The sequence below is a fragment of the Misgurnus anguillicaudatus genome, chromosome 1 (genome assembly GCF_027580225.2).
Source record: "Misgurnus anguillicaudatus chromosome 1, ASM2758022v2, whole genome shotgun sequence".
Lineage (NCBI taxonomy): Eukaryota > Metazoa > Chordata > Actinopteri > Cypriniformes > Cobitidae > Misgurnus > Misgurnus anguillicaudatus.
In genome coordinates this window covers 2,056,642-2,068,214 of record NC_073337.2, presented here as the reverse complement: position 1 = coordinate 2,068,214, position 11,573 = coordinate 2,056,642, and the positions used below count along the sequence as shown (strand labels likewise).

General features: G+C 37.7%; 1 long non-coding RNA gene across 1 annotated transcript; it reads right to left on the bottom strand.

The window, feature by feature from the left end:
* Positions 1-1,375: 1,375 nt before the first annotated feature.
* On the bottom strand, positions 1,376-3,386 carry LOC129420902 (uncharacterized). The gene is made up of 3 exons (XR_012357834.1): positions 2,948-3,386; positions 2,748-2,820; positions 1,376-2,331 (listed from the first exon to the last, which is right to left on the bottom strand). It is a non-coding gene; the product is annotated as an uncharacterized lncRNA (long non-coding RNA).
* Positions 3,387-11,573: the final 8,187 nt, after the last annotated feature.

Below are 11,573 nucleotides of genomic sequence, written 5' to 3'. Positions count from 1 at the left end.
CAGCAGTTAACATTAGACATTTTGCTTCATTAACATACAGCAAATCATATGTGATAATTAGACAGGTTTAAATTTCACCCGTACATTATGGATCCGCTAAAGTAGCCTTGGTCACCCGATTAAAACCTTCTTGCTTCGCAACACTGAAAAAATTTTGATTCATTCAATTTACGTAATGTCTTAGGGCAAGTTGTTGCGATCAATTTATTTAAGCTACATTTAAACAAAGGTTTCTTATTTTGTTTTATTTTATGAACCTTTTTTTATTGTTTAAAGGTAGCTTAAAAAAAAGTTGATTGCAAGGTCTCCCATCCGCGTACTAACCCGACCGGACCCTGCTTAGCCTCAAGATCGGACGACACCGGGCGAGCTCGTGCTACACGGCAGCGAACGAAGTCGGGGGCGACAGGGCGGCCCTTTGTGGATTACCCGGGAGCCGTGCCTATGCACGTACTGGCTGGCCGTCGGTTTGGGCTGGGGGGAATGTTAAAGTTATTAAACGTAATTATTATGCTATTGTTTCAGTCACGCCTTTGCCGGGCAAAATAAGCAAGCTGCCAGGCTGCCAGGGAAACAAGCGTGTTGATTGCATGACGTGTGCATTTCGCACTGGCAAAATCAGAATCCAGCTATTACAAACAGAAGCTCCTTGTTCGGCGTGTGTGACGTCATTTTACTGCGGGAACAATTCAACAGTCCCCAGCGGGTTCAGCAAAATGTATTTAAATGAATGAATCGTATAAATAAATAAATAAATAAATAAATTACTATTATTTACAATTAAGACTGATCTGATTCTATTTATTTATATGAAGTTTTCTCATTTTCACATTGTTAAAGACAAATGTTAAGAGAATATTAACGTAGCCTACACTGCTAATGCTACATGATTTCAGCGTAGAAGAGTAATTGTCTTTCTGTGGACTGAACAAAGTCCAAGATTGGCCTTTAGGTTTCTGTTGCACGGTTCTCACAGCAAAACCCAATGCAACGCAGTGTTTTCAGTCTTGAATTCATCTTCTTATGCTACTGTATGATTATTAGTTGGACGCAGCCATGAGCTTGAAACGCGACGAGGACCGTATATGCCCCGATAGCCCGTGAGCACGGCTAAAGCTTTTAAAGGAGTTCGCGTCTTTTTGTCTTAAACGGTCAAATGCTCGTATGTCAAAATAGCTGTCTTGTCGAGTATCAAGGTAAACGACTGCTTACTGTATGTCTAAAACGAATAAACATTTTATTGCATTCGGTCTCATAATAATCCTAACCTGTTAAAAGTCTCTGTCGTTAAAGTTAAATAGCAAAAGAAGAATAGAAAATCACTCACTGCTCCTGACTGAGTCACTTCTGTAGCTTCGTATACACTGTAAAAAATAATATGCCCCATCTACTCAATAAAATTGTGGCAACAGATTACAAGCAATATCATTAATTACATTCAACAAATCAAAATTGATTTAGATTTACTCTATAACTCCTTAATATTTACATATTCAAAAAGCCAAACTGCAATTTGCAATTAAAATTTTTATTAAAATTTAAACAAAAATATTGTGTATACTAGACAAAGATCTAGCAGTATACAATAAAAAATATTATGCCATATCTACTCAATAAAAGTGTGGCAACAGATTACAAGCAATATCATTAATTAAATTCCACAAATAAAAATTGTGTTAGAATCACTACATAAACTCCTTAATAGTAACCCATTCAAAAAGGTAATCTGCAATTTGCAATTAGAAATTAATTTAAATTTAAACAAAATATTGGGTATACAGGACAAAGACCTAGCACTATACAATAAATTCTATTCAATTATACTATTTTAATTTAACATCATCCATTAATATTATTATTAGTAATGATTTCAGAATGACAGACAAAGATGAATGAATTCTTCTTTTATTGCAGTCAAAAGAACAGGAAAGCATCTCATTTTAATGATGTATTTGTAACAGTGTACAATTCAAAAAGTATTTTACAGTCTTTAAAGAAAACCGTCCACATTTCCCGTCCACAAGGTTCCATGTTTGTGTTCTGTTACATTGATTCACACCCAGAAAATCAGACAGCAGTTTAGACTTACTGTACTGTAATCAGTTCATAAACTTTGAAGAATCCAGCTATAAGAAAAGTTTCTGAAACACCTGAAAAGATGCCTGGGATACTGGAGATTCAATGCATAGATCCAAGGATAAAGCATGCCCCGTGAACACCTTTAAGGCCTCAATAACAATTCCAGCATCCTTTGGGCTGCCACTCCTAAGATCCATTCTTTACAATTACAGCCATCACAAGCTGCTCAAGTCCCGCCTCTTCATCATTATCCTGCAACATTAAACAGCAATTATGTCTTAAAAACTTTATAAATGTATACAGCTTGAATATTGAAATAATCCACACATTAAACTTGTATATTAAAATGTTTTAAAGAAAACTGGAAGATATGTGCAATGGAGTTCATCTGAGTTTGTGGCTTATTAGGTATGTTTGAAATGTGCAATAATATTGAAAACTGATAAAAAAATTCTCATTGGAATTACAAATAATATCAAAAAATGTTTGAAAAGATATATAATCTATATTTATAATTAGGGCAAATCTTTTCCCTACATTTTTTTCTGTCACACGACAGTCACATATTTATTTGTTAGCCAAGTTACTCACATGTGTATATACACACACACATACACTATATACACAATATAATATGTACAATATATTCATTTAATAATATTCCTCACCTTTTGTTGTGAATAAAGTTCTCCCTCAGCAATGTTTCACGTTGCCTGCAGGAAGCTGCAGTACGTTACAGGCCTTCATGAACACACAATTTAGATAATAGGTCGCGAAATTAATAATAATAATAAAATGTTCAATTTACATTATGTAGAAAGCTTAAACATTTAAAAAAAACAACTTATACATTTAATATCTTACTCACCTTTTGTGGAATTAAATGAATAATGTTATATTTCCCCTCAGTAATGATACTGTACTCGCGGGAAAATTCAACACAGGGCGTCGCATTTGAGCACACAATTAATTTACAGCGAAGAATAGTTTTATATTACCAATTTATTCGAATACTTTGTGGATATAGTTAACACAAAACTAAATAAACCGAAAAAGACCGCAGTAAAGTCACATTTATTTTTATAACACGAACCAAGCGAGCGAGCGAGCAGAATTTGTCATAATAGATACATACATGATACATATCTATGAGAGTTAGTGATAAGAGAACCCACCCATTCAGAGGAACAGTATGATTGGTCAGTTTTTCTGTCACTCAAAATGAGTTGCATCTGGACCACCAATCGCAGCATGCGAATCGACGAATGCATCCTAGATATGCGACCTCCTGGGTCCTAAAGCTGAAGTTACGTCAGACCCAGTTCATATTAATCCTTATTGTAATTAATATTTACAAATTACAAACAAATTATACAAAGAAACCCTGGTTATAGACTTATAAGACTAAAGATTGCCCGTTAAATTTACCAGAAATGAATTTTATCCACAGTTTAAACACTACATTGACGTCACAGCCAGCGGAGATTTTCAGAGACTGGCCGAGGTGAGGCGACGTTGACCGGTATATTTACGCGCGGAGCGCCGGCTGATTATCTGGAGCTCCCATCGCCACAAAACTCGAAGGAAATGTTTAAATAGGCGATATCTTTATGAACCTAGTGCAGATTCTTGTTTAAAAAACATACATTCTCGACTGAAATGCTTTCAAAACTTTGAATGTTGGCACAATAACAGAAATATTTCCTAAATCCGTCTGCTCAGCGCTCACGACCTGCAATACAACCCGGAGTGGCTTTTGATTTAAAACAGCTGATTAATATTACGTTGGATTTATTCAGTATTCGCTACATGCGCAGATACACAATAAGAATAGCTAAATCCTTCACAAAAACAATAAGTTGTTTTTATTCCAGTCATTTTTAAATAATTTTAACACAAAAAAATAACAAACTACATGAAATTAATTTTATTAAATAAAGTTTACATATTCAATTTCATCAAATCTACAAGCCTGCAGAATGACTTTTTACAGTGTAGAAAAAAGAATACTCCATATTTACTTTTAAATCAATTCCTTTATTTTGTTGTTGTTGACAAAAGTCCTTTGTGAAGTAATTAAAAGGTTCGTCGTGGAGATTTCCTGATCAACGTCAACGAAAGGTACAGCAGTTAACATTAGACATTTTGCTTCATTAACATACAGCAAATCATATGTGATAATTAGACAGGTTTAAATTTCACCCGTACATTATGGATCCGCTAAAGTAGCCTTGGTCACCCGATTAAAACCTTCTTGCTTCGCAACACTGAAAACATTTTGATTCATTCAATTTACGTAATGTCTTAGGGCAAGTTGTTGCGATCAATTTATTTAAGCTACATTTAAACAAAGGTTTCTTATTTTGTTTTATTTTATGAACCTTTTTTTATTGTTTAAAGGTAGCTTAAAAAAAAGTTGATTGCAAGGTCTCCCATCCGCGTACTAACCCGACCGGACCCTGCTTAGCCTCAAGATCGGACGACACCGGGCGAGCTCGTGCTACACGGCAGCGAACGAAGTCGGGGGCGACAGGGCGGCCCTTTGTGGATTACCCGGGAGCCGTGCCTATGCACGTACTGGCTGGCCGTCGGTTTGGGCTGGGGGGAATGTTAAAGTTATTAAACGTAATTATTATGCTATTGTTTCAGTCACGCCTTTGCCGGGCAAAATAAGCAAGCTGCCAGGCTGCCAGGGAAACAAGCGTGTTGATTGCATGACGTGTGCATTTCGCACTGGCAAAATCAGAATCCAGCTATTACAAACAGAAGCTCCTTGTTCGGCGTGTGTGACGTCATTTTACTGCGGGAACAATTCAACAGTCCCCAGCGGGATCAGCAAAATGTATTTAAATGAATGAATCGTATAAATAAATAAATAAATAAATAAATTACTATTATTTACAATTAAGACTGATCTGATTCTATTTATTTATATGAAGTTTTCTCATTTTCACATTGTTAAAGACAAATGTTAAGAGAATATTAACGTAGCCTACACTGCTAACGCTACATGATTTCAGCGTAGAAGAGTAATTGTCTTTCTGTGGACTGAACAAAGTCCAAGATTGGCCTTTAGGTTTCTGTTGCACGGTTCTCACAGCAAAACCCAATGCAACGCAGTGTTTTCAGTCTTGAATTCATCTTCTTATGCTACTGTATGATTATTAGTTGGACGCAGCCATGAGCTTGAAACGCGACGAGGACCGTATATGCCCCGATAGCCCGTGAGCACGGCTAAAGCTTTTAAAGGAGTTCGCGTCTTTTTGTCTTAAACGGTCAAATGCTCGTATGTCAAAATAGCTGTCTTGTCGAGTATCAAGGTAAACGACTGCTTACTGTATGTCTAAAACGAATAAACATTTTATTGCATTCGGTCTCATAATAATCCTAACCTGTTAAAAGTCTCTGTCGTTAAAGTTAAATAGCAAAAGAAGAATAGAAAATCACTCACTGCTCCTGACTGAGTCACTTCTGTAGCTTCGTATAGAAAAAAGAATACTCCATATTTACTTTTAAATCAATTCCTTTATTTTGTTGTTGTTGACAAAAGTCCTTTGTGAAGTAATTAAAAGGTTCGTCGTGGAGATTTCCTGATCAACGTCAACGAAAGGTACAGCAGTTAACATTAGACATTTTGCTTCATTAACATACAGCAAATCATATGTGATAATTAGACAGGTTTAAATTTCACCCGTACATTATGGATCCGCTAAAGTAGCCTTGGTCACCCGATTAAAACCTTCTTGCTTCGCAACACTGAAAACATTTTGATTCATTCAATTTACGTAATGTCTTAGGGCAAGTTGTTGCGATCAATTTATTTAAGCTACATTTAAACAAAGGTTTCTTATTTTGTTTTATTTTATGAACCTTTTTTTATTGTTTAAAGGTAGCTTAAAAAAAAGTTGATTGCAAGGTCTCCCATCCGCGTACTAACCCGACCGGACCCTGCTTAGCCTCAAGATCGGACGACACCGGGCGAGCTCGTGCTACACGGCAGCGAACGAAGTCGGGGGCGACAGGGCGGCCCTTTGTGGATTACCCGGGAGCCGTGCCTATGCACGTACTGGCTGGCCGTCGGTTTGGGCTGGGGGGAATGTTAAAGTTATTAAACGTAATTATTATGCTATTGTTTCAGTCACGCCTTTGCCGGGCAAAATAAGCAAGCTGCCAGGCTGCCAGGGAAACAAGCGTGTTGATTGCATGACGTGTGCATTTCGCACTGGCAAAATCAGAATCCAGCTATTACAACCAGAAGCTCCTTGTTCGGCGTGTGTGACGTCATTTTACTGCGGGAACAATTCAACAGTCCCCAGCGGGTTCAGCAAAATGTATTTAAATGAATGAATCGTATAAATAAATAAATAAATAAATAAATTACTATTATTTACAATTAAGACTGATCTGATTCTATTTATTTATATGAAGTTTTCTCATTTTCACATTGTTAAAGACAAATGTTAAGAGAATATTAACGTAGCCTACACTGCTAATGCTACATGATTTCAGCGTAGAAGAGTAATTGTCTTTCTGTGGACTGAACAAAGTCCAAGATTGGCCTTTAGGTTTCTGTTGCACGGTTCTCACAGCAAAACCCAATGCAACGCAGTGTTTTCAGTCTTGAATTCATCTTCTTATGCTACTGTATGATTATTAGTTGGACGCAGCCATGAGCTTGAAACGCGACGAGGACCGTATATGCCCCGATAGCCCGTGAGCACGGCTAAAGCTTTTAAAGGAGTTCGCGTCTTTTTGTCTTAAACGGTCAAATGCTCGTATGTCAAAATAGCTGTCTTGTCGAGTATCAAGGTAAACGACTGCTTACTGTATGTCTAAAACGAATAAACATTTTATTGCATTCGGTCTCATAATAATCCTAACCTGTTAAAAGTCTCTGTCGTTAAAGTTAAATAGCAAAAGAAGAATAGAAAATCACTCACTGCTCCTGACTGAGTCACTTCTGTAGCTTCGTATAGAAAAAAGAATACTCCATATTTACTTTTAAATCAATTCCTTTATTTTGTTGTTGTTGACAAAAGTCCTTTGTGAAGTAATTAAAAGGTTCGTCGTGGAGATTTCCTGATCAACGTCAACGAAAGGTACAGCAGTTAACATTAGACATTTTGCTTCATTAACATACAGCAAATCATATGTGATAATTAGACAGGTTTAAATTTCACCCGTACATTATGGATCCGCTAAAGTAGCCTTGGTCACCCGATTAAAACCTTCTTGCTTCGCAACACTGAAAACATTTTGATTCATTCAATTTACGTAATGTCTTAGGGCAAGTTGTTGCGATCAATTTATTTAAGCTACATTTAAACAAAGGTTTCTTATTTTGTTTTATTTTATGAACCTTTTTTTATTGTTTAAAGGTAGCTTAAAAAAAAGTTGATTGCAAGGTCTCCCATCCGCGTACTAACCCGACCGGACCCTGCTTAGCCTCAAGATCGGACGACACCGGGCGAGCTCGTGCTACACGGCAGCGAACGAAGTCGGGGGCGACAGGGCGGCCCTTTGTGGATTACCCGGGAGCCGTGCCTATGCACGTACTGGCTGGCCGTCGGTTTGGGCTGGGGGGAATGTTAAAGTTATTAAACGTAATTATTATGCTATTGTTTCAGTCACGCCTTTGCCGGGCAAAATAAGCAAGCTGCCAGGCTGCCAGGGAAACAAGCGTGTTGATTGCATGACGTGTGCATTTCGCACTGGCAAAATCAGAATCCAGCTATTACAAACAGAAGCTCCTTGTTCGGCGTGTGTGACGTCATTTTACTGCGGGAACAATTCAACAGTCCCCAGCGGGTTCAGCAAAATGTATTTAAATGAATGAATCGTATAAATAAATAAATAAATAAATAAATTACTATTATTTACAATTAAGACTGATCTGATTCTATTTATTTATATGAAGTTTTCTCATTTTCACATTGTTAAAGACAAATGTTAAGAGAATATTAACGTAGCCTACACTGCTAACGCTACATGATTTCAGCGTAGAAGAGTAATTGTCTTTCTGTGGACTGAACAAAGTCCAAGATTGGCCTTTAGGTTTCTGTTGCACGGTTCTCACAGCAAAACCCAATGCAACGCAGTGTTTTCAGTCTTGAATTCATCTTCTTATGCTACTGTATGATTATTAGTTGGACGCAGCCATGAGCTTGAAACGCGACGAGGACCGTATATGCCCCGATAGCCCGTGAGCACGGCTAAAGCTTTTAAAGGAGTTCGCGTCTTTTTGTCTTAAACGGTCAAATGCTCGTATGTCAAAATAGCTGTCTTGTCGAGTATCAAGGTAAACGACTGCTTACTGTATGTCTAAAACGAATAAACATTTTATTGCATTCGGTCTCATAATAATCCTAACCTGTTAAAAGTCTCTGTCGTTAAAGTTAAATAGCAAAAGAAGAATAGAAAATCACTCACTGCTCCTGACTGAGTCACTTCTGTAGCTTCGTATAGAAAAAAGAATACTCCATATTTACTTTTAAATCAATTCCTTTATTTTGTTGTTGTTGACAAAAGTCCTTTGTGAAGTAATTAAAAGGTTCGTCGTGGAGATTTCCTGATCAACGTCAACGAAAGGTACAGCAGTTAACATTAGACATTTTGCTTCATTAACATACAGCAAATCATATGTGATAATTAGACAGGTTTAAATTTCACCCGTACATTATGGATCCGCTAAAGTAGCCTTGGTCACCCGATTAAAACCTTCTTGCTTCGCAACACTGAAAACATTTTGATTCATTCAATTTACGTAATGTCTTAGGGCAAGTTGTTGCGATCAATTTATTTAAGCTACATTTAAACAAAGGTTTCTTATTTTGTTTTATTTTATGAACCTTTTTTTATTGTTTAAAGGTAGCTTAAAAAAAAGTTGATTGCGAGGTCTCCCATCCGCGTACTAACCCGACCGGACCCTGCTTAGCCTCAAGATCGGACGACACCGGGCGAGCTCGTGCTACACGGCAGCGAACGAAGTCGGGGGCGACAGGGCGGCCCTTTGTGGATTACCCGGGAGCCGTGCCTATGCACGTACTGGCTGGCCGTCGGTTTGGGCTGGGGGGAATGTTAAAGTTATTAAACGTAATTATTATGCTATTGTTTCAGTCACGCCTTTGCCGGGCAAAATAAGCAAGCTGCCAGGCTGCCAGGGAAACAAGCGTGTTGATTGCATGACGTGTGCATTTCGCACTGGCAAAATCAGAATCCAGCTATTACAACCAGAAGCTCCTTGTTCGGCGTGTGTGACGTCATTTTACTGCGGGAACAATTCAACAGTCCCCAGCGGGTTCAGCAAAATGTATTTAAATGAATGAATCGTATAAATAAATAAATAAATAAATAAATTACTATTATTTACAATTAAGACTGATCTGATTCTATTTATTTATATGAAGTTTTCTCATTTTCACATTGTTAAAGACAAATGTTAAGAGAATATTAACGTAGCCTACACTGCTAATGCTACATGATTTCAGCGTAGAAGAGTAATTGTCTTTCTGTGGACTGAACAAAGTCCAAGATTGGCCTTTAGGTTTCTGTTGCACGGTTCTCACAGCAAAACCCAATGCAACGCAGTGTTTTCAGTCTTGAATTCATCTTCTTATGCTACTGTATGATTATTAGTTGGACGCAGCCATGAGCTTGAAACGCGACGAGGACCGTATATGCCCCGATAGCCCGTGAGCACGGCTAAAGCTTTTAAAGGAGTTCGCGTCTTTTTGTCTTAAACGGTCAAATGCTCGTATGTCAAAATAGCTGTCTTGTCGAGTATCAAGGTAAACGACTGCTTACTGTATGTCTAAAACGAATAAACATTTTATTGCATTCGGTCTCATAATAATCCTAACCTGTTAAAAGTCTCTGTCGTTAAAGTTAAATAGCAAAAGAAGAATAGAAAATCACTCACTGCTCCTGACTGAGTCACTTCTGTAGCTTCGTATAGAAAAAAGAATACTCCATATTTACTTTTAAATCAATTCCTTTATTTTGTTGTTGTTGACAAAAGTCCTTTGTGAAGTAATTAAAAGGTTCGTCGTGGAGATTTCCTGATCAACGTCAACGAAAGGTACAGCAGTTAACATTAGACATTTTGCTTCATTAACATACAGCAAATCATATGTGATAATTAGACAGGTTTAAATTTCACCCGTACATTATGGATCCGCTAAAGTAGCCTTGGTCACCCGATTAAAACCTTCTTGCTTCGCAACACTGAAAACATTTTGATTCATTCAATTTACGTAATGTCTTAGGGCAAGTTGTTGCGATCAATTTATTTAAGCTACATTTAAACAAAGGTTTCTTATTTTGTTTTATTTTATGAACCTTTTTTTATTGTTTAAAGGTAGCTTAAAAAAAAGTTGATTGCAAGGTCTCCCATCCGCGTACTAACCCGACCGGACCCTGCTTAGCCTCAAGATCGGACGACACCGGGCGAGCTCGTGCTACACGGCAGCGAACGAAGTCGGGGGCGACAGGGCGGCCCTTTGTGGATTACCCGGGAGCCGTGCCTATGCACGTACTGGCTGGCCGTCGGTTTGGGCTGGGGGGAATGTTAAAGTTATTAAACGTAATTATTATGCTATTGTTTCAGTCACGCCTTTGCCGGGCAAAATAAGCAAGCTGCCAGGCTGCCAGGGAAACAAGCGTGTTGATTGCATGACGTGTGCATTTCGCACTGGCAAAATCAGAATCCAGCTATTACAAACAGAAGCTCCTTGTTCGGCGTGTGTGACGTCATTTTACTGCGGGAACAATTCAACAGTCCCCAGCGGGTTCAGCAAAATGTATTTAAATGAATGAATCGTATAAATAAATAAATAAATAAATAAATTACTATTATTTACAATTAAGACTGATCTGATTCTATTTATTTATATGAAGTTTTCTCATTTTCACATTGTTAAAGACAAATGTTAAGAGAATATTAACGTAGCCTACACTGCTAATGCTACATGATTTCAGCGTAGAAGAGTAATTGTCTTTCTGTGGACTGAACAAAGTCCAAGATTGGCCTTTAGGTTTCTGTTGCACGGTTCTCACAGCAAAACCCAATGCAACGCAGTGTTTTCAGTCTTGAATTCATCTTCTTATGCTACTGTATGATTATTAGTTGGACGCAGCCATGAGCTTGAAACGCGACGAGGACCGTATATGCCCCGATAGCCCGTGAGCACGGCTAAAGCTTTTAAAGGAGTTCGCGTCTTTTTGTCTTAAACGGTCAAATGCTCGTATGTCAAAATAGCTGTCTTGTCGAGTATCAAGGTAAACGACTGCTTACTGTATGTCTAAAACGAATAAACATTTTATTGCATTCGGTCTCATAATAATCCTAACCTGTTAAAAGTCTCTGTCGTTAAAGTTAAATAGCAAAAGAAGAATAGAAAATCACTCACTGCTCCTGACTGAGTCACTTCTGTAGCTTCGTATAGAAAAAAGAATACTCCATATTTACTTTTAAATCAATTCCTTTATTTTGTTGT